The 22,938-nt window shown below is 38.5% G+C and overlaps 17 non-coding genes across 17 annotated transcripts; all 17 read right to left on the bottom strand.

Annotated features, from left to right (window-relative positions):
- Positions 1 to 975: 975 nt before the first annotated feature.
- Positions 976 to 1,047, bottom strand: TRNAC-GCA (transfer RNA cysteine (anticodon GCA)). Its single transcript has one exon. It is a non-coding gene; the product is annotated as a tRNA-Cys (tRNA).
- A 1,009-nt stretch (positions 1,048 to 2,056) lies between these two features.
- On the bottom strand, positions 2,057 to 2,128 carry TRNAC-GCA (transfer RNA cysteine (anticodon GCA)). Its single transcript has one exon. It is a non-coding gene; the product is annotated as a tRNA-Cys (tRNA).
- A 997-nt stretch (positions 2,129 to 3,125) lies between these two features.
- TRNAC-GCA (transfer RNA cysteine (anticodon GCA)) lies at positions 3,126 to 3,197 on the bottom strand. Its single transcript has one exon. It is a non-coding gene; the product is annotated as a tRNA-Cys (tRNA).
- A 1,008-nt stretch (positions 3,198 to 4,205) lies between these two features.
- Positions 4,206 to 4,277, bottom strand: TRNAC-GCA (transfer RNA cysteine (anticodon GCA)). The gene has a single exon. It is a non-coding gene; the product is annotated as a tRNA-Cys (tRNA).
- A 997-nt stretch (positions 4,278 to 5,274) lies between these two features.
- TRNAC-GCA (transfer RNA cysteine (anticodon GCA)) lies at positions 5,275 to 5,346 on the bottom strand. Its single transcript has one exon. It is a non-coding gene; the product is annotated as a tRNA-Cys (tRNA).
- Positions 5,347 to 6,354: 1,008 nt separating this feature from the next.
- On the bottom strand, positions 6,355 to 6,426 carry TRNAC-GCA (transfer RNA cysteine (anticodon GCA)). The gene has a single exon. It is a non-coding gene; the product is annotated as a tRNA-Cys (tRNA).
- A 997-nt stretch (positions 6,427 to 7,423) lies between these two features.
- TRNAC-GCA (transfer RNA cysteine (anticodon GCA)) lies at positions 7,424 to 7,495 on the bottom strand. Its single transcript has one exon. It is a non-coding gene; the product is annotated as a tRNA-Cys (tRNA).
- Positions 7,496 to 9,572: 2,077 nt separating this feature from the next.
- TRNAC-GCA (transfer RNA cysteine (anticodon GCA)) lies at positions 9,573 to 9,644 on the bottom strand. The gene has a single exon. It is a non-coding gene; the product is annotated as a tRNA-Cys (tRNA).
- Positions 9,645 to 10,652: 1,008 nt separating this feature from the next.
- Positions 10,653 to 10,724, bottom strand: TRNAC-GCA (transfer RNA cysteine (anticodon GCA)). Its single transcript has one exon. It is a non-coding gene; the product is annotated as a tRNA-Cys (tRNA).
- Positions 10,725 to 11,720: 996 nt separating this feature from the next.
- TRNAC-GCA (transfer RNA cysteine (anticodon GCA)) lies at positions 11,721 to 11,792 on the bottom strand. The gene has a single exon. It is a non-coding gene; the product is annotated as a tRNA-Cys (tRNA).
- A 1,009-nt stretch (positions 11,793 to 12,801) lies between these two features.
- TRNAC-GCA (transfer RNA cysteine (anticodon GCA)) lies at positions 12,802 to 12,873 on the bottom strand. Its single transcript has one exon. It is a non-coding gene; the product is annotated as a tRNA-Cys (tRNA).
- A 997-nt stretch (positions 12,874 to 13,870) lies between these two features.
- On the bottom strand, positions 13,871 to 13,942 carry TRNAC-GCA (transfer RNA cysteine (anticodon GCA)). The gene has a single exon. It is a non-coding gene; the product is annotated as a tRNA-Cys (tRNA).
- A 2,077-nt stretch (positions 13,943 to 16,019) lies between these two features.
- On the bottom strand, positions 16,020 to 16,091 carry TRNAC-GCA (transfer RNA cysteine (anticodon GCA)). The gene has a single exon. It is a non-coding gene; the product is annotated as a tRNA-Cys (tRNA).
- Positions 16,092 to 18,168: 2,077 nt separating this feature from the next.
- TRNAC-GCA (transfer RNA cysteine (anticodon GCA)) lies at positions 18,169 to 18,240 on the bottom strand. The gene has a single exon. It is a non-coding gene; the product is annotated as a tRNA-Cys (tRNA).
- Positions 18,241 to 19,249: 1,009 nt separating this feature from the next.
- Positions 19,250 to 19,321, bottom strand: TRNAC-GCA (transfer RNA cysteine (anticodon GCA)). The gene has a single exon. It is a non-coding gene; the product is annotated as a tRNA-Cys (tRNA).
- A 997-nt stretch (positions 19,322 to 20,318) lies between these two features.
- On the bottom strand, positions 20,319 to 20,390 carry TRNAC-GCA (transfer RNA cysteine (anticodon GCA)). The gene has a single exon. It is a non-coding gene; the product is annotated as a tRNA-Cys (tRNA).
- A 2,077-nt stretch (positions 20,391 to 22,467) lies between these two features.
- On the bottom strand, positions 22,468 to 22,539 carry TRNAC-GCA (transfer RNA cysteine (anticodon GCA)). The gene has a single exon. It is a non-coding gene; the product is annotated as a tRNA-Cys (tRNA).
- Positions 22,540 to 22,938: the final 399 nt, after the last annotated feature.

Below are 22,938 nucleotides of genomic sequence, written 5' to 3' on the forward strand. Positions count from 1 at the left end.
TGGAAATATATCAGTACCTCATGAAAGAGTGTGAGCATCATGCTCAGTTGGGCCGGAAAGTACAAGCTTGAAACTGTGGAACAGGAGAAGTAGTTCTTAATATTATTTATTGAAGGAAAACGGGATCGTTTAAAAAAAATATTTATATGTTTCATTGTTATTTTATTTGAACAGGCAGTGGTCCATAGGACCAATGCCTGTACATAAAATGCTTGTTTTGAAACATTCTCAAAGGGGAAGAGGTTTTTATGGGACGCCTTATCCTTTCGCGGATTGGTTACCACAATCACCGAGATGGTGGTGAAGTATGATTGTTTTGGGCCAAATGATGGACGAAAAACATTTCTACATACCACTGCAATTTGGTATTTGGAAGGTACACCCAAACGTCCCTTTCAAGTACCATCAATTTAATATATCAGAAAAGGCAATTTTGTGTTCGAAAATGGCCTGAGTCTTCGAGCCAGCCTTTTTTCATCTGCAACGAGGGTTCATACATTTTGCACGTAGGCAGAGGTTTTAAGGAGAAATTAAATAGTTTCTACGTTGCACAAGAATGAATGCTTTAAACAAACACATATTTTGTATGCACAGAGGAGAGGAGGAATATATGTAAGACTGAGGACACAGGTTAAATGAGAAATAGATTGACTGCAGCGCTGCCGAGTATACTATGCCATTTCTTTAGTGCGCTACAAGGAAGCACCAAACTGTATAACAAAGTTTTCAATTGTTTTCATAGTCATTATCTTTGCTTGAAGCTGTGAAAGGAAGAGCCGGATTCCAAAATAAATCAATGATGTTTCAGAAAGTTCCCACGCCCTGTGTAAAAATGCATTTATTCCCAGGTTTTGAGCAGTGACACTGTAATGCTAATAAAGTATAAGATCCAACTGAACACTGACTCTGTCAATGGTGATCCAAAGGGACTTTATGAAAGATCCCAGCTACAAACACCAAAACCAAAATAGGTTTAGTGGACACCCGGATTTGAACCAGGGACCTCTTGATCTGCAGTCAAATGCTCTACCACTGAGCTATATCCCCAACTGTTTTCAAAGATCAGAATGACAATATATCAGTACATCATGAAAGAGTGAGAGGCTCAAGCTCAGTTGGGCCACAAAGTACGAGCTTGAAACTGTGGAAAAGGAGAAGTAGTTCTTAATATTATTAATTAAAGGAAAACAGGATCATTTAAAAAACAAAATGTATATGTTTAATTGTTATTTTATTTGAATAGGCAGTGGTCCATAGGACCAATATCTGTAATTAAAATGTTTGTTTTGAAACATTCTCAAAGAGGAACAGGTTTTTACGAGACTACTTATCTTTGTGGAATGATTACCACAATCACTGATATGGTGGTGAAGTATGATTGTTTTGGGCCAAATTACGGTGAAAAAACCATTTCTACATACCACTACAATTTGGTATTTGAAGGTACAACCAAACACCCATTTCATGTACCTTCGATTTAATACATCAGAAAAAGCAATTTTGTGTTCGCAAATGGCCTGGTTTCTCAGACCAGCCTGCTTGCACCTGCAACTAGGGTTCATACATCTTGTACGTGGGCAGCGTTTTTTAGTAGAAAGTAAATAGATTATGCATTGCACAAAAATGAAGTGCTTCAAACAAACACATACTTTGTATGCACAGAGAAGAGGTGGAATACATGTAAGACTGAGGACACAGGTTAAATGAGGAATAGATTGACTGCATTTCTGCCCACTTTTCTATGCAATTTCTGTAGTGCGATCGAAGGAAGCACCAAACTGTAAAACAAAGTTGTCAATTGCTTTCATAGTCCATTCCCTTTGTTTGGTGCTGTGAAAGGAAGAGCCAGATTCCAAAATAAATCAATGCTTTTTCAGACATTTCCCATACGAAATACCGAGCCCTGTATAAAAATGCATTTACTCCCAGGTTTTGAGCAGTGACATTGTAATGCTGTTAAAGTGTAAGATCCAAGCGAACACTGACTCTGTCAATGATGATCCAAAGGGGTTTTATGAAAAGTCCCAGCTACAAACACAAGAACCAAAACAGGCCAAGGGGACACCTGAATTTGAACCAGGGACCTCTTGATCTGCAGTCAAATGCTCTACCACTGAGCTATATCCCCACCTGTTTGTGAGAGTCGGAATGAAAATATATCAGTACCTCATGAAAGAGTGTGAGCATCATGCTCAGTTGGGCCGGAAAGTACAAGCTTGAAACTGTGGAACAGGAGAAGTAGTTCTTAATATTATTTATTGAAGGAAAACGGGATCGTTTAAAAAAAATATTTATATGTTTCATTGTTATTTTATTTGAACAGGCAGTGGTCCATAGGACCAATGCCTGTACATAAAATGCTTGTTTTGAAACATTCTCAAAGGGGAAGAGGTTTTTACGGGGCGCCTTATCCTTTCGCGGATTGGTTACCACAATCACCGAGATGGTGGTGAAGTATGATTGTTTTGGGCCAAATGATGGACGAAAAACATTTCTACATACCACTGCAATTTGGTATTTGGAAGGTACACCCAAACGTCCCTTTCAAGTACCATCAATTTAATATATCAGAAAAGGCCATTTTGTGTTCGAAAATGGCCTGAGTCTTCGAGCCAGCCTTTTTTCATCTGCAACGAGGGTTCATACATTTTGCACGAAGGCAGAGGTTTTAAGGAGAAATTAAATAGTTTCTACGTTGCACAAGAATGAAGTGCTTTAAACAAACACATATTTTGTATGCACAGAGGAGAGGAGGAATATATGTAAGACTGAGGACACATGTTAAATGAGAAATAGATTGACTGCAGCGCTGCCGAGTATACTATGCCATTTCTTTAGTGCGCTACAAGGAAGCACCAAACTGTATAACAAAGTTTTCAATTGTTTTCATAGTCATTCTCTTTGTTTGAAGCTGTGAAAGGAAGAGCCGGATTCCAAAATAAATCAATGATGTTTCAGAAAGTTCCCACGCCCTGTGTAAAAATGCATTTATTCCCAGGTTTTGAGCAGTGACACTGTAATGCTAATAAAGTATAAGATCCAACTGAACACTGACTCTGTCAATGGTGTTCCAAAGGGACTTTATGAAAGATCCTAGCTACAAACACCAGAACCAAAATAGGTTTAGGGGACACCCGGATTTGAACCAGGGACCTCTTGATCTGCAGTCAAATGCTCTACCACTGAGCTATATCCCCAACTGTTTTCAAAGATCAGAATGACAATATAACAGTACATCATGAAAGAGTGAGAGGCTCAAGCTCAGTTGGGCCACAAAGTACGAGCTTGAAACTGTGGAAAAGGAGAAGTAGTTCTTAATATTATTAATTAAAGGAAAACAGGATCATTTAAAAAACAAAATGTATATGTTTAATTGTTATTTTATTTGAATAGGCAGTGGTCCATAGGACCAATATCTGTAATTAAAATGTTTGTTTTGAAACATTCTCAAAGAGGAACAGGTTTTTACGAGACTACTTATCTTTGTGGAATGATTACCACAATCACTGATATGGTGGTGAAGTATGATTGTTTTGGGCCAAATTACGGTGAAAAAACATTTCTACATACCACTACAATTTGGTATTTGAAGGTACAACCAAACACCCATTTCATGTACCTTCGATTTAATACATCAGAAAAAGCAATTTTGTGTTCGCAAATGGCCTGGTTTCTCAGACCAGCCTGCTTGCACCTGCAACTAGGGTTCATACATCTTGTACGTGGGCAGCGTATTTTAGTAGAAAGTAAATAGATTATGCATTGCACAAAAATGAAGTGCTTCAAACAAACACATACTTTGTATGCACAGAGAAGAGGTGGAATACATGTAAGACTGAGGACACAGGTTAAATGAGGAATAGATTGACTGCATTGCTGCCCACTTTTCTATGCAATTTCTGTAGTGCGATTGAAGGAAGCACTAAACTGTAAAACAAAGTTGCCAATTGCTTTCATAGTCCATTCCCTTTGTTTGGTGCAGTGAAAGGAAGAGCCAGATTCCAAAATAAATCAATGCTTTTTCAGACATTTCCCATACGGAATACCGAGCCCTGTATAAAAATGCATTTACTCTCAGGTTTTGAGCAGTGACATTGTAATGCTGTTAAAGTGTAAGATCCAAGCGAACACTGACTCTGTCAATGATGATCCAAAGGGGTTTTATGAAAAGTCCCAGCTACAAACACAAGAACCAAAACAGGCCAAGGGGACACCTGGATTTGAACCAGGGACCTCTTGATCTGCAGTCAAATGCTCTACCACTGAGCTATATCCCCACCTGTTTGTGAGAGTCGGAATGAAAATATATCAGTACCTCATGAAAGAGTGTGAGCATCATGCTCAGTTGGGCCGGAAAGTACAAGCTTGAAACTGTGGAACAGGAGAAGTAGTTCTTAATATTATTTATTGAAGGAAAACGGGATCGTTTAAAAAAAATATTTATATGTTTCATTGTTATTTTATTTGAACAGGCAGTGGTCCATAGGACCAATGCCTGTACATAAAATGCTTGTTTTGAAACATTCTCAAAGGGGAAGAGGTTTTTACGGGGCGCCTTATCCTTTCGCGGATTGGTTACCACAATCACCGAGATGGTGGTGAAGTATGATTGTTTTGGGCCAAATGATGGACCAAAAACATTTCTACATACCACTGCAATTTGGTATTTGGAAGGTACACCCAAACGTCCCTTTCAAGTACCATCAATATAATATATCAGAAAAGGCCATTTTGTGTTCGAAAATGGCCTGAGTCTTCGAGCCAGCCTTTTTTCATCTGCAACGAGGGTTCATTCATTTTGCACGTAGGCAGAGGTTTTAAGGAGAAATTAAATAGTTTCTACGTTGCACAAGAATGAAGTGCTTTAAACAAACACATATTTTGTATGCACAGAGGAGAGGAGGAATATATGTAAGACTGAGGACACAGGTTAAATGAGAAATAGATTGACTGCAGCGCTGCCGAGTATACTATGCCATTTCTTTAGTGCGCTACAAGGAAGCACCAAACTGTATAACAAAGTTTTCAATTGTTTTCATAGTGATTCTCTTTGCTTGAAGCTGTGAAAGGAAGAGCCGGATTCCAAAATAAATCAATGATGTTTCAGAAAGTTCCCACGCCCTGTGTAAAAATGCATTTATTCCCAGGTTTTGAGCAGTGACACTGTAATGCTAATAAAGTATAAGATCCAACTGAACACTGACTCTGTCAATGGTGATCCATAGGGACTTTATGAAAGATCCCAGCTACAAACACCAAAACCAAAATAGGTTTAGGGGACACCCGGATTTGAACCAAGGACCTCTTGATCTGCAGTCAAATGCTCTACCACTGAGCTATACCCCCAACTGTTTTCAAAGATCAGAATGACAATATATCAGTACATCATGAAAGAGTGAGAGGCTCAAGCTCAGTTGGGCCACAAAGTACGAGCTTGAAACTGTGGAAAAGGAGAAGTAGTTCTTAATATTATTAATTAAAGGAAAACAGGATCATTTAAAAAACAAAATGTATATGTTTAATTGTTATTTTATTTGAATAGGCAGTGGTCCATAGGACCAATATCTGTAATTAAAATGTTTGTTTTGAAACATTCTCAAAGGGGAAGAGGTTTTTACGAGACTACTTATCTTTGTGGATTGATTACCACAATCACTGATATGGTGGTGAAGTATGATTGTTTTGGGCCAAATTACGGTGAAAAAACATTTCTGCATACCACTACAATTTGGTATTTGAAGGTACATCCAAACACCCCTTTCATGTACCTTCGATTTAATACATCAGAAAAAGCTATTTTGTGTTTGCAAATGGCCTGGTTTCTCAGACCAGCCTGCTTGCACCTGCAACTAGGGTTCGTACATCTTGTACGTGGGCAGCGTATTTTAGTAGAAAGTAAATAGATTATGCATTGCACAAAAATGAAGTGCTTCAAACAAACACATACTTTGTATGCACAGAGAAGAGGTGGAATACATGTAAGACTGAGGACACAGGTTAAATGAGGAATAGATTGACTGCATTGCTGCCCACTTTTCTATGCAATTTCTGTAGTGCGATTGAAGGAAGCACTAAACTGTAAAACAAAGTTGCCAATTGCTTTCATAGTCCATTCCCTTTGTTTGGTGCTGTGAAAGGAAGAGCCAGATTCCAAAATAAATCAATGCTTTTTCAGACATTTCCCATACGGAATACCGAGCCCTGTATAAAAATGCATTTACTCTCAGGTTTTGAGCAGTGACATTGTAATGCTGTTAAAGTGTAAGATCCAAGCGAACACTGACTCTGTCAATGATGATCCAAAGGGGTTTTATGAAAAGTCCCAGCTACAAACACAAGAACCAAAACAGGCCATGGGGACACCTGGATTTGAACCAGGGACCTCTTGATCTGCAGTCAAATGGTCTACCACTGAGCTATATCCCCACCTGTTTGTGAGAGTCGGAATGAAAATATATCAGTACCTCATGAAAGAGTGTGAGACTCATGCTCAGTTGGGCCAGAAAGTACAAGCTTGAAACTGTGGAACAGGAGAAGTAGTTCTTAATATTATTTATTGAAGGAAAACGGGATCGTTTAAAAAAAATATTTATATGTTTCATTGTTATTTTATTTGAACAGGCAGTGGTCCATAGGACCAATGCCTGTACATAAAATGCTTGTTTTGAAACATTCTCAAAGGGGAAGAGGTTTTTACGGGATGCCTTATCCTTTCGCGGATTGGTTACCACAATCACCGAGATGGTGGTGAAGTATGATTGTTTTGGGCCAAATGATGGACGAAAAACATTTCTACATACCACTGCAATTTGGTATTTGGAAGGTACACCCAAACGTCCCTTTCAAGTACCATCAATTTAATATATCAGAAAAGGCCATTTTGTGTTCGAAAATGGCCTGAGTCTTCGAGCCAGCCTTTTTTCATATGCAACGAGGGTTCATACATTTTGCACGTAGGCAGAGGTTTTAAGGAGAAATTAAATAGTTTCTACGTTGCACAAGAATGAAGTGCTTTAAACAAACACATATTTTGTATGCACAGAGGAGAGGAGGAATATATGTAAGACTGAGGACACAGGTTAAATGAGAAATAGATTGACTGCAGCGCTGCCGAGTATACTATGCCATTTCTTTAGTGCGCTACAAGGAAGCACCAAACTGTATAACAAAGTTTTCAATTGTTTTCATAGTGATTCTCTTTGCTTGAAGCTGTGAAAGGAAGAGCCGGATTCCAAAATAAATCAATGATGTTTCAGAAAGTTCCCACGCCCTGTGTAAAAATGCATTTATTCCCAGGTTTTGAGCAGTGACACTGTAATGCTAATAAAGTATAAGATCCAACTGAACACTGACTCTGTCAATGGTGATCCATAGGGACTTTATGAAAGATCCCAGCTACAAACACCAAAACCAAAATAGGTTTAGGGGACACCCGGATTTGAACCAGGGACCTCTTGATCTGCAGTCAAATGCTCTACCACTGAGCTATATCCCCAACTGTTTTCAAAGATCAGAATGACAATATATCAGTACATCATGAAAGAGTGAGAGGCTCAAGCTCAGTTGGGCCACAAAGTACGAGCTTGAAACTGTGGAAAAGGAGAAGTAGTTCTTAATATTATTAATTAAAGGAAAACAGGATCATTTAAAAAACAAAATGTATATGTTTAATTGTTATTTTATTTGAATAAGCAGTGGTCCATAGGACCAATATCTGTAATTAAAATGTTTGTTTTGAAACATTCTCAAAGGGGAAGAGGTTTTTACGAGACTACTTATCTTTGTGGATTGATTACCACAATCACTGATATGGTGGTGAAGTATGATTGTTTTGGGCCAAATTACGGTGAAAAAACATTTCTGCATACCACTACAATTTGGTATTTGAAGGTACAACCAAACACCCCTTTCATGTACCTTCGATTTAATACATCAGAAAAAGCTATTTTGTGTTCGCAAATGGCCTGGTTTCTCAGACCAGCCTGCTTGCACCTGCAACTAGGGTTCGTACATCTTGTACGTGGGCAGCGTATTTTAGTAGAAAGTAAATAGATTATGCATTGCACAAAAATGAAGTGCTTCAAACAAACACATACTTTGTATGCACAGAGAAGAGGTGGAATACATGTAAGACTGAGGACACAGGTTAAATGAGGAATAGATTGACTGCATTGCTGCCCACTTTTCTATGCAATTTCTGTAGTGCGATTGAAGGAAGCACTAAACTGTAAAACAAAGTTGCCAATTGCTTTCATAGTCCATTCCCTTTGTTTGGTGCTGTGAAAGGAAGAGCCAGATTCCAAAATAAATCAATGCTTTTTCAGACATTTCCCATACGGAATACCGAGCCCTGTATAAAAATACATTTACTCTCAGGTTTTGAGCAGTGACATTGTAATGCTGTTAAAGTGTAAGATCCAAGCGAACACTGACTCTGTCAATGATGATCCAAAGGGGTTTTATGAAAAGTCCCAGCTACAAACACAAGAAACAAAACAGGCCAAGGGGACAACTGGATTTGAACCAGGGACCTCTTGATCTGCAGTCAATTGCTCTACCACTGAGCTATATCCCCACCTGTTTGTGAGAGTCGGAATGAAAATATATCAGTACCTCATGAAAGAGTGTGAGCATCATGCTCAGTTGGGCCGGAAAGTACAAGCTTGAAACTGTGGAACAGGAGAAGTAGTTCTTAATATTATTTATTGAAGGAAAACGGGATCGTTTAAAAAAAATATTTATATGTTTCATTGTTATTTTATTTGAACAGGCAGTGGTCCATAGGACCAATGCCTGTACATAAAATGCTTGTTTTGAAACATTCTCAAAGGGGAAGAGGTTTTTATGGGACGCCTTATCCTTTCGCGGATTGGTTACCACAATCACCGAGATGGTGGTGAAGTATGATTGTTTTGGGCCAAATGATGGATGAAAAACATTTCTACATACCACTGCAATTTGGTATTTGGAAGGTACACCCAAACGTCCCTTTCAAGTACCATCAATTTAATATATCAGAAAAGGCCATTTTGTGTTCGAAAATGGCCTGAGTCTTCGAGCCAGCCTTTTTTCATATGCAACGAGGGTTCATACATTTTGCACGTAGGCAGAGGTTTTAAGGAGAAATTAAATAGTTTCTACGTTGCACAAGAATGAAGTGCTTTAAACAAACACATATTTTGTATGCACAGAGGAGAGGAGGAATATATGTAAGACTGAGGACACAGGTTAAATGAGAAATAGATTGACTGCAGCGCTGCCGAGTATACTATGCCATTTCTTTAGTGCGCTACAAGGAAGCACCAAACTGTATAACAAAGTTTTCAATTGTTTTCATAGTGATTCTCTTTGCTTGAAGCTGTGAAAGGAAGAGCCGGATTCCAAAATAAATCAATAATGTTTCAGAAAGTTCCCACGCCCTGTGTAAAAATGCATTTATTCCCAGGTTTTGAGCAGTGACACTGTAATGCTAATAAAGTATAAGATCCATCTGAACACTGACTCTGTCAATGGTGATCCATAGGGACTTTATGAAAGATCCCAGCTACAAACACCAAAACCAAAATAGGTTTAGGGGACACCCGGATTTGAACCAGGGACCTCTTGATCTGCAGTCAAATGCTCTACCACTGAGCTATAACCCCAACTGTTTTCAAAGATCAGAATGACAATATATCAGTACATCATGAAAGAGTGAGAGGCTCAAGCTCAGTTGGGCCACAAAGTACGAGCTTGAAACTGTGGAAAAGGAGAAGTAGTTCTTAATATTATTAATTAAAGGAAAACAGGATCATTTAAAAAACAAAATGTATATGTTTAATTGTTATTTTATTTGAATAGGCAGTGGTCCATAGGACCAATATCTGTAATTAAAATGTTTGTTTTGAAACATTCTCAAAGGGGAAGAGGTTTTTACGAGACTACTTATCTTTGTGGATTGATTACCACAATCACTGATATGGTGGTGAAGTATGATTGTTTTGGGCCAAATTACGGTGAAAAAACATTTCTGCATACCACTACAATTTGGTATTTGAAGGTACAACCAAACACCCCTTTCATGTACCTTCGATTTAATACATCAGAAAAAGCTATTTTGTGTTCGCAAATGGCCTGGTTTCTCAGACCAGCCTGCTTGCACCTGCAACTAGGGTTCGTACATCTTGTACGTGGGCAGCGTATTTTAGTAGAAAGTAAATAGATTATGCATTGCACAAAAATGAAGTGCTTCAAACAAACACATACTTTGTATGCACAGAGAAGAGGTGGAATACATGTAAGACTGAGGACACAGGTTAAATGAGGAATAGATTGACTGCATTGCTGCCCACTTTTCTATGCAATTTCTGTAGTGCGATTGAAGGAAGCACTAAACTGTAAAACAAAGTTGCCAATTGCTTTCATAGTCCATTCCCTTTGTTTGGTGCTGTGAAAGGAAGAGCCAGATTCCAAAATAAATCAATGCTTTTTCAGACATTTCCCATACGGAATACCGAGCCCTGTATAAAAATGCATTTACTCTCAGGTTTTGAGCAGTGACATTGTAATGCTGTTAAAGTGTAAGATCCAAGCGAACACTGACTCTGTCAATGATGATCCAAAGCGGTTTTATGAAAAGTCCCAGCTACAAACACAAGAAACAAAACAGGGCAAGGGGACACCTGGATTTGAACCAGGGACCTCTTGATCTGCAGTCAAATGCTCTACCACTGAGCTATATCCCCACCTGTTTGTGAGAGTCGGAATGAAAATATATCAGTACCTCATGAAAGAGTGTGAGCATCATGCTCAGTTGGGCCGGAAAGTACAAGCTTGAAACTGTGGAACAGGAGAAGTAGTTCTTAATATTATTTATTGAAGGAAAACGGGATCGTTTAAAAAAAATATTTATATGTTTCATTGTTATTTTATTTGAACAGGCAGTGGTCCATAGGACCAATGCCTGTACATAAAATGCTTGTTTTGAAACATTCTCAAAGGGGAAGAGGTTTTTATGGGACGCCTTATCCTTTCGCGGATTGGTTACCACAATCACCAAGATGGTGGTGAAGTATGATTGTTTTGGGCCAAATGATGGACGAAAAACATTTCTACATACCACTGCAATTTGGTATTTGGAAGGTACACCCAAACGTCCCTTTCAAGTACCATCAATTTAATATATCAGAAAAGGCCATTTTGTGTTCGAAAATGGCCTGAGTCTTCGAGCCAGCCTTTTTTCATCTGCAACGAGGGTTCATACATTTTGCACGTAGGCAGAGGTTTTAAGGAGAAATTAAATAGTTTCTACGTTGCACAAGAATGAATGCTTTAAACAAACACATATTTTGTATGCACAGAGGAGAGGAGGAATATATGTAAGACTGAGGACACAGGTTAAATGAGAAATAGATTGACTGCAGCGCTGCCGAGTATACTATGCCATTTCTTTAGTGCGCTACAAGGAAGCACCAAACTGTATAACAAAGTTTTCAATTGTTTTCATAGTCATTCTCTTTGCTTGAAGCTGTGAAAGGAAGAGCCGGATTCCAAAATAAATCAATGATGTTTCAGAAAGTTCCCACGCCCTGTGTAAAAATGCATTTATTCCCAGGTTTTGAGCAGTGACACTGTAATGCTAATAAAGTATAAGATCCAACTGAACACTGACTCTGTCTATGGTGATCCAAAGGGACTTTATGAAAGATCCCAGCTACAAACACCAAAACCAAAATAGGTTTAGGGGACACCCGGATTTGAACCAGGGACCTCTTGATCTGCAGTCAAATGCTCTACCACTGAGCTATATCCCCAACTGTTTTCAAAGATCAGAATGACAATATATCAGTACATCATGAAAGAGTGAGAGGCTCAAGCTCAGTTGGGCCACAAAGTACGAGCTTGAAACTGTGGAAAAGGAGAAGTAGTTCTTAATATTATTAATTAAAGGAAAACAGGATCATTTAAAAAACAAAATGTATATGTTTAATTGTTATTTTATTTGAATAGGCAGTGGTCCATAGGACCAATATCTCTAATTAAAATGTTTGTTTTGAAACATTCTCAAAGAGGAACAGGTTTTTACGAGACTACTTATCTTTGTGGAATGATTACCACAATCACTGATATGGTGGTGAAGTATGATTGTTTTGGGCCAAATTACGGTGAAAAAACCATTTCTACATACCACTACAATTTGGTATTTGAAGGTACAACCAAACACCCATTTCATGTACCTTCGATTTAATACATCAGAAAAAGCAATTTTGTGTTCGCAAATGGCCTGGTTTCTCAGACCAGCCTGCTTGCACCTGCAACTAGGGTTCATACATCTTGTACGTGGGCAGCGTTTTTTAGTAGAAAGTAAATAGATTATGCATTGCACAAAAATGAAGTGCTTCAAACAAACACATACTTTGTATGCACAGAGAAGAGGTGGAATACATGTAAGACTGAGGACACAGGTTAAATGAGGAATAGATTGACTGCATTTCTGCCCACTTTTCTATGCAATTTCTGTAGTGCGATCGAAGGAAGCACCAAACTGTAAAACAAAGTTGTCAATTGCTTTCATAGTCCATTCCCTTTGTTTGGTGCTGTAAAAGGAAGAGCCAGATTCCAAAATAAATCAATGCTTTTTCAGACATTTCCCATACGAAATACCGAGCCCTGTATAAAAATGCATTTACTCTCAGGTTTTGAGCAGTGACATTGTAATGCTGTTAAAGTGTAAGATCCAAGCGAACACTGACTCTGTCAATGATGATCCAAAGGGGTTTTATGAAAAGTCCCAGCTACAAACACAAGAACCAAAACAGGCCAAGGGGACACCTGGATTTGAACCAGGGACCTCTTGATCTGCAGTCAAATGCTCTACCACTGAGCTATATCCCCACCTGTTTGTGAGAGTCGGAATGAAAATATATCAGTACCTCATGAAAGAGTGTGAGCATCATGCTCAGTTGGGCCGGAAAGTACAAGCTTGAAACTGTGGAACAGGAGAAGTAGTTCTTAATATTATTTATTGAAGGAAAACGGGATCGTTTAAAAAAAATATTTATATGTTTCATTGTTATTTTATTTGAACAGGCAGTGGTCCATAGGACCAATGCCTGTACATAAAATGCTTGTTTTGAAACATTCTCAAAGGGGAAGAGGTTTTTACGGGACGCCTTATCCTTTCGCGGATTGGTTACCACAATCACCGAGATGGTGGTGAAGTATGATTGTTTTGGGCCAAATGATGGACGAAAAACATTTCTACATACCACTGCAATTTGGTATTTGGAAGGTACACCCAAACGTCCCTTTCAAGTACCATCAATTTAATATATCAGAAAAGGCCATTTTGTGTTCGAAAATGGCCTGAGTCTTCGAGCCAGCCTTTTTTCATCTGCAACGAGGGTTCATACATTTTGCACGAAGGCAGAGGTTTTAAGGAGAAATTAAATAGTTTCTACGTTGCACAAGAATGAAGTGCTTTAAACAAACACATATTTTGAATGCACAGAGGAGAGGAGGAATATATGTAAGACTGAGGACACATGTTAAATGAGAAATAGATTGACTGCAGCGCTGCCGAGTATACTATGCCATTTCTTTAGTGCGCTACAAGGAAGCACCAAACTGTATAACAAAGTTTTCAATTGTTTTCATAGTCATTCTCTTTGTTTGAAGCTGTGAAAGGAAGAGCCGGATTCCAAAATAAATCAATGATGTTTCAGAAAGTTCCCACGCCCTGTGTAAAAATGCATTTATTCCCAGGTTTTGAGCAGTGACACTGTAATGCTAATAAAGTATAAGATCCAACTGAACACTGACTCTGTCAATGGTGATCCAAAGGGACTTTATGAAAGATCCTAGCTACAAACACCAGAACCAAAATAGGTTTAGGGGACACCCGGATTTAAACCAGGGACCTCTTGATCTGCAGTCAAATGCTCTACCACTGAGCTACATCCCCAACTGTTTTCAAAGATCAGAATGACAATATAACAGTACATCATGAAAGAGTGAGAGGCTCAAGCTCAGTTGGGCCACTAAGTACGAGCTTGAAACTGTTGAAAAGGAGAAGTAGTTCTTAATATTATTAATTAAAGGAAAACAGGATCATTTAAAAAACAAAATGTGTATGTTTAATTGTTATTTTATTTGAATAGGCAGTGGTCCATAGGACCAATATCTGTAATTAAAATGTTTGTTTTGAAACATTCTCAAAGAGGAACAGGTTTTTACGAGACTACTTATCTTTGTGGAATGATTACCACAATCACTGATATGGTGGTGAAGTATGATTGTTTTGGGCCAAATTACGGTGAAAAAACATTTCTACATACCACAACAATTTGGTATTTGAAGGTACAACCAAACACCCATTTCATGTACCTTCGATTTAATACATCAGAAAAAGCAATTTTGTGTTTGCAAATGGCCTGGTTTCTCAGACCAGCCTGCTTGCACCTGCAACTAGGGTTCATACATCTTGTACGTGGGCAGCGTTTTTTAGTAGAAAGTAAATAGATTATGCGTTGCACAAAAATGAAGTGCTTCAAACAAACACATACTTTGTATGCACAGAGAAGAGGTGGAATACATGTAAGACTGAGGACACAGGTTAAATGAGGAATAGATTGACTGCATTTCTGCCCACTTTTCTATGCAATTTCTGTAGTGCGATCGAAGGAAGCACCAAACTGTAAAACAAAGTTGTCAATTGCTTTCATAGTCCATTCCCTTTGTTTGGTGCTGTGAAAGGAAGAGCCAGATTCCAAAACAAATCAATGCTTTTTCAGACATTTCCCATACGGAATACCGAGCCCTGTATAAAAATGCATTTACTCTCAGGTTTTGAGCAGTGACATTGTAATGCTATTAAAGTGTAAGATCCAAGCGAACACTGACTCTGTCAATGATGATCCAAAGGGGTTTTATGAAAACTTCCAGCTACAAACACAAGAACCAAAACAGGCCAAGGGGACACCTGGATTTGAATCAGGGACCTCTTGATCTGCAGTCAAATGCTCTACAACTGAGCTATATCCCCACCTGTTTGTGAGAGTCGGAATGAAAATATATCAGTACCTCATGAAAGAGTGTGAGCATCATGCTCAGTTGGGCCGGAAAGTACAAGCTTGAAACTGTGGAACAGGAGAAGTAGTTCTTAATATTATTTATTGAAGGAAAACGGGATCGTTTAAAAAAAATATTTATATGTTTCATTGTTATTTTATTTGAACAGGCAGTGGTCCATAGGACCAATGCCTGTACATAAAATGCTTGTTTTGAAACATTCTCAAAGGGGAAGAGGTTTTTACGGGACGCCTTATCCTTTCGCGGATTGGTTACCACAATCACCGAGATGGTGGTGAAGTATGATTGTTTTGGGCCAAATGATGGACGAAAAACATTTCTACATACCACTGCAATTTGGTATTTGGAAGGTACACCCAAACGTCCCTTTCAAGTACCATCAATTTAATATATCAGAAAAGGCCATTTTGTGTTCGAAAATGGCCTGAGTCTTCGAGCCAGCCTTTTTTCATCTGCAACGAGGGTTCATACATTTTGCACGTAGGCAGAGGTTTTAAGGAGAAATTAAATAGTTTCTACGTTGCACAAGAATGAAGTGCTTTAAACAAACACATATTTTGTATGCACAGAGGAGAGGAGGAATATATGTAAGACTGAGGACACAGGTTAAATGAGAAATAGATTGACTGCAGCGCTGCCGAGTATACTATGCCATTTCTTTAGTGCGCTACAAGGAAGCACCAAACTGTATAACAAAGTTTTCAATTGTTTTCATAGTGATTCTCTTTGTTTGAAGCTGTGAAAGGAAGAGCCGGATTCCAAAATAAATCAATGATGTTTCAGAAAGTTCCCACGCCCTGTGTAAAAATGCATTTATTCCCAGGTTTTGAGCAGTGACACTGTAATGCTAATAAAGTATAAGATCCAACTGAACACTGACTCTGTCAATGGTGATCCATAGGGACTTTATGAAAGATCCCAGCTACAAACACCAAAACCAAAATAGGTTTAGGGGACACCCGGATTTGAACCAGGGACCTCTTGATCTGCAGTCAAATGCTCTACTACTGAGCTATATCCCCAACTGTTTTCAAAGATCAGAATGACAATATATCAGTACATCATGAAAGAGTGAGAGGCTCAAGCTCAGTTGGGCCACAAAGTACGAGCTTGAAACTGTGGAAAAGGAGAAGTAGTTCTTAATATTATTAATTAAAGGAAAACAGGATCATTTAAAAAACAAAATGTATATGTTTAATTGTTATTTTATTTGAATAGGCAGTGGTCCATAGGACCAATATCTGTAATTAAAATGTTTGTTTTGAAACATTCTCAAAGGGGAAGAGGTTTTTACGAGACTACTTATCTTTGTGGATTGATTACCACAATCACTGATATGGTGGTGAAGTATGATTGTTTTGGGCCAAATTACGGTGAAAAAACATTTCTGCATACCACTACAATTTAGTATTTGAAGGTACAACCAAACACCCCTTTCATGTACCTTCGATTTAATACATCAGAAAAAGCTATTTTGTGTTCGCAAATGGCCTGGTTTCTCAGACCAGCCTGCTTGCACCTGCAACTAGGGTTCGTACATCTTGTACGTGGGCAGCGTATTTTAGTAGAAAGTAAATAGATTATGCATTGCACAAAAATGAAGTGCTTCAAACAAACACATACTTTGTATGCACAGAGAAGAGGTGGAATACATGTAAGACTGAGGACACAGGTTAAATGAGGAATAGATTGACTGCATTGCTGCCCACTTTTCTATGCAATTTCTGTAGTGCGATTGAAGGAAGCACTAAACTGTAAAACAAAGTTGCCAATTGCTTTCATAGTCCATTCCCTTTGTTTGGTGCTGTGAAAGGAAGAGCCAGATTCCAAAATAAATCAATGCTTTTTCAGACATTTCCCATACGGAATACCGAGCCCTGTATAAAAATGCATTTACTCTCAGGTTTTGAGCAGTGACATTGTAATGCTGTTAAAGTGTAAGATCCAAGCGAACACTGACTCTGTCAATGATGATCCAAAGGGGTTTTATGAAAAGTCCCAGCTACAAACACAAGAACCAAAACAGGCCAAGGGGACACCTGGATTTGAACCAGGGACCTCTTGATCTGCAGTCAATTTCTCTACCACTGAGCTATATCCCCAACTGTTTGTGAAAGTCGGAATGAAAATATATCAGTACCTCATGAAAGAGTGTGAGCATCATGCTCAGTTGGGCCGGAAAGTACAAGCTTGAAACTGTGGAACAGGAGAAGTAGTTCTTAATATTATTTATTGAAGGAAAACGGGATTGTTTAAAAAAAATATTTATATGTTTCATTGTTATTTTATTTGAACAGGCAGTGGTCCATAGGACCAATGCCTGTACATAAAATGCTTGTTTTGAAACATTCTCAAAGGGGAAGAGGTTTTTACGGGACGCCTTATCCTTTCGCGGATTGGTTACCACAATCACCGAGATGGTGGTGAAGTATGATTGTTTTGGGCCAAATGATGGACGAAAAACATTTCTACATACCACTGCAATTTGGTATTTGGAAGGTACACCCAAACGTCCCTTTCAAGTACCATCAATTTAATATATCAGAAAAGGCCATTTTGTGTTCGAAAATGGCCTGAGTCTTCGAGCCAGCCTTTTTTCATCTGCAACGAGGGTTCATACATTTTGCACGTAGGCAGAGGTTTTAAGGAGAAATTAAATCGTTTCTACGTTGCACAAGAATGAAGTGCTTTAAACAAACACATATTTTGTATGCACAGAGGAGAGGAGGAATATATGTAAGACTGAGGACACAGGTTAAATGAGAAATAGATTGACTGCAGCACTGCCGAGTATACTATGCCATTTCTTTAGTGCGCTACAAGGAAGCACCAAACTGTATAACAAAGTTTTCAATTGTTTTCATAGTGATTCTCTTTGCTTGAAGCTGTGAAAGGAAGAGCCGGATTCCAAAATAAATCAATGATGTTTCAGAAAGATCCCACGCCCTGTGTGAAAATGCATTTATTCCCAGGTTTTGAGCAGTGACACTGTAATGCTAATAAAGTATAAGATCCAACTGAACACTGACTCTGTCAATGGTGATCCATAGGGACTTTATGAAAGATCCCAGCTACAAACACCAAAACCAAAATAGGTTTAGGGGACACCCGGATTTGAACCAGGGACCTCTTGATCTGCAGTCAAATGCTCTTCCACTGAGCTATATCCCCAACTGTTTTCAAAGATCAGAATGACAATATATCAGTACATCATGAAAGAGTGAGAGGCTCAAGCTCAGTTGGGCCACAAAGTACGAGCTTGAAACTGTGGAAAAGGAGAAGTAGTTCTTAATATTATTAATTAAAGGAAAACAGGATCATTTAAAAAACAAAATGTATATGTTTAATTGTAAATTTTATTTGAATAGGCAGTGGTCCATAGGACCAATATCTGTAATTAAAATGTTTGTTTTGAAACATTCTCAAAGGGGAAGAGAATTTTACGAGACTACTTATCTTTGTGGATTGATTACCACAATCACTGATATGGTGGTGAAGTATGATTGTTTTGGGCCAAATTACGGTGAAAAAACATTTCTGCATACCACTACAATTTGGTATTTGAAGGTACATCCAAACACCCCTTTCATGTACCTTCGATTTAATACATCAGAAAAAGCTATTTTGTGTTCGCAAATGGCCTGGTTTCTCAGACCAGCCTGCTTGCACCTGCAACTAGGGTTCGTACATCTTGTACGTGGGCAGCGTATTTTAGTAGAAAGTAAATAGATTATGCATTGCACAAAAATGAAGTGCTTCAAACAAACACATACTTTGTATGCACAGAGAAGAGGTGGAATACATGTAAGACTGAGGACACAGGTTAAATGAGGAATAGATTGACTGCATTGCTGCCCACTTTTCTATGCAATTTCTGTAGTGCGATTGAAGGAAGCACTAAACTGTAAAACAAAGTTGCCAATTGCTTTCATAGTCCATTCCCTTTGTTTGGTGCTGTGAAAGGAAGAGGCAGATTCCAAAATAAATCAATGCTTTTTCAGACATTTCCCATACGGAATACCGAGCCCTGTATAAAAATGCATTTACTCTCAGGTTTTGAGCAGTGACATTGTAATGCTGTTAAAGTGTAAGATCCAAGCGAACACTGACTCTGTCAATGATGATCCAAAGGGGTTTTATGAAAAGTCCCAGCTACAAACACAAGAACCAAAACAGGCCAAGGGGACACCTGGATTTGAACCAGGGACCTCTTGATCTGCAGTCAAATGCTCTACCACTGAGCTATATCCCCACCTGTTTGTGAGAGTCGGAATGAAAATATATCAGTACCTCATGAAAGAGTGTGAGCATCATGCTCAGTTGGGCCGGAAAGTACAAGCTTGAAACTGTGGAACAGGAGAAGTAGTTCTTAATATTATTTATTGAAGGAAAACGGGATCGTTTAAAAAAAATATTTATATGTTTCATTGTTATTTTATTTGAACAGGCAGTGGTCCATAGGACCAATGCCTGTACATAAAATGCTTGTTTTGAAACATTCTCAAAGGGGAAGAGGTTTTTACGGGACGCCTTATCCTTTCGCGGATTGGTTACCACAATCACCGAGATGGTGGTGAAGTATGATTGTTTTGGGCCAAATGATGGACGAAAAACATTTCTACATACCACTGCAATTTGGTATTTGGAAGGTACACCCAAACGTCCCTTTCAAGTACCATCAATTTAATATATCAGAAAAGGCCATTTTGTGTTCGAAAATGGCCTGAGTCTTCGAGCCAGCCTTTTTTCATCTGCAACGAGGGTTCATACATTTTGCACGTAGGCAGAGGTTTTAAGGAGAAATTAAATAGTTTCTACGTTGCACAAGAATGAAGTGCTTTAAACAAACACATATTTTGTATGCACAGAGGAGAGGAGGAATATATGTAAGACTGAGGACACAGGTTAAATGAGAAATAGATTGACTGCAGCGCTGCCGAGTATACTATGCCATTTCTTTAGTGCGCTACAAGGAAGCACCAAACTGTATAACAAAGTTTTCAATTGTTTTCATAGTGATTCTCTTTGTTTAAAGCTGTGAAAGGAAGAGCCGGATTCCAAAATAAATCAATGATGTTTCAGAAAGTTCCCACGCCCTGTGTAAAAATGCATTTATTCCCAGGTTTTGAGCAGTGACACTGTAATGCTAATAAAGTATAAGATCCAACTGAACACTGACTCTGTCAATGGTGATCCATAGGGACTTTATGAAAGATCCCAGCTACAAACACCAAAACCAAAATAGGTTTAGGGGACACCCGGATTTGAACCAGGGACCTCTTGATCTGCAGTCAAATGCTCTACTACTGAGCTATATCCCCAACTGTTTTCAAAGATCAGAATGACAATATATCAGTACATCATGAAAGAGTGAGAGGCTCAAGCTCAGTTGGGCCACAAAGTACGAGCTTGAAACTGTGGAAAAGGAGAAGTAGTTCTTAATATTATTAATTAAAGGAAAACAGGATCATTTAAAAAACAAAATGTATATGTTTAATTGTTATTTTATTTGAATAGGCAGTGGTCCATAGGACCAATATCTGTAATTAAAATGTTTGTTTTGAAACATTCTCAAAGGGGAAGAGGTTTTTACGAGACTACTTATCTTTGTGGATTGATTACCACAATCACTGATATGGTGGTGAAGTATGATTGTTTTGGGCCAAATTACGGTGAAAAAACATTTCTGCATACCACTACAATTTAGTATTTGAAGGTACAACCAAACACCCCTTTCATGTACCTTCGATTTAATACATCAGAAAAAGCTATTTTGTGTTCGCAAATGGCCTGGTTTCTCAGACCAGCCTGCTTGCACCTGCAACTAGGGTTCGTACATCTTGTACGTGGGCAGCGTATTTTAGTAGAAAGTAAATAGATTATGCATTGCACAAAAATGAAGTGCTTCAAACAAACACATACTTTGTATGCACAGAGAAGAGGTGGAATACATGTAAGACTGAGGACACAGGTTAAATGAGGAATAGATTGACTGCATTGCTGCCCACTTTTCTATGCAATTTCTGTAGTGCGATTGAAGGAAGCACTAAACTGTAAAACAAAGTTGCCAATTGCTTTCATAGTCCATTCCCTTTGTTTGGTGCTGTGAAAGGAAGAGCCAGATTCCAAAATAAATCAATGCTTTTTCAGACATTTCCCATACGGAATACCGAGCCCTGTATAAAAATGCATTTACTCTCAGGTTTTGAGCAGTGACATTGTAATGCTGTTAAAGTGTAAGATCCAAGCGAACACTGACTCTGTCAATGATGATCCAAAGGGGTTTTATGAAAAGTCCCAGCTACAAACACAAGAACCAAAACAGGCCAAGGGGACACCTGGATTTGAACCAGGGACCTCTTGATCTGCAGTCAATTTCTCTACCACTGAGCTATATCCCCAACTGTTTGTGAAAGTCGGAATGAAAATATATCAGTACCTCATGAAAGAGTGTGAGCCTCATGCTCAGTTGGGCCGGAAAGTACAAGCTTGAAACTGTGGAACAGGAGAAGTAGTTCTTAATATTATTTATTGAAGGAAAACGGGATCGTTTAAAAAAAATATTTATATGTTTCATTGTTATTTTATTTGAACAGGCAGTGGTCCATAGGACCAATGCCTGTACATAAAATGCTTGTTTTGAAACATTCTCAAAGGGGAAGAGGTTTTTACGGGACGCCTTATCCTTTCGCGGATTGGTTACCACAATCACCGAGATGGTGGTGAAGTATGATTGTTTTGGGCCAAATGATGGACGAAAAACATTTCTACATACCACTGCAATTTGGTATTTGGAAGGTACACCCAAACGTCCCTTTCAAGTACCATCAATTTAATATATCAGAAAAGGCCATTTTGTGTTCGAAAATGGCCTGAGTCTTCGAGCCAGCCTTTTTTCATCTGCAACGAGGGTTCATACATTTTGCACGTAGGCAGAGGTTTTAAGGAGAAATTAAATAGTTTCTACGTTGCACAAGAATGAAGTGCTTTAAACAAACACATATTTTGTATGCACAGAGGAGAGGAGGAATATATGTAAGACTGAGGACACAGGTTAAATGAGAAATAGATTGACTGCAGCACTGCCGAGTATACTATGCCATTTCTTTAGTGCGCTACAAGGAAGCACCAAACTGTATAATAAAGTTTTCAATTGTTTTCATAGTGATTCTCTTTGCTTGAAGCTGTGAAAGGAAGAGCCGGATTCCAAAATAAATCAATGATGTTTCAGAAAGTTCCCACGCCCTGTGTAAAAATGCATTTATTCCCAGGTTTTGAGCAGTGACACTGTAATGCTAATAAAGTATAAGATCCAACTGAACACTGACTCTGTCAATGGTGATCCATAGGGACTTTATGAAAGATCCCAGCTACAAACACCAAAACCAAAATAGGTTTAGGGGACACCCGGATTTGAACCAGGGACCTCTTGATCTGCAGTCAAATGCTCTACCACTGAGCTATATCCCCAACTGTTTTCAAAGATCAGAATGACAATATATCAGTACATCATGAAAGAGTGAGAGGCTCAAGCTCAGTTCGGCCACAAAGTACGAGCTTGAAACTGTGGAAAAGGAGAAGTAGTTCTTAATATTATTAATTAAAGGAAAACAGGATCATTTAAAAAACAAAATGTATATGTTTAATTGTTATTTTATTTGAATAGGCAGTGGTCCATAGGACCAATATCTCTAATTAAAATGTTTGTTTTGAAACATTCTCAAAGGGGAAGAGGTTTTTACGAGACTACTTATCTTTGTGGATTGATTACCACAATCACTGATATGGTGGTGAAGTATGATTGTTTTGGGCCAAATTACGGTGAAAAAACATTTCTGCATACCACTACAATTTGGTATTTGAAGGTAC

The sequence above is a fragment of the Triturus cristatus genome, chromosome 4_1 (genome assembly GCF_964204655.1).
Source record: "Triturus cristatus chromosome 4_1, aTriCri1.1, whole genome shotgun sequence".
NCBI classification, from domain to species: Eukaryota; Metazoa; Chordata; class Amphibia; order Caudata; family Salamandridae; genus Triturus; species Triturus cristatus.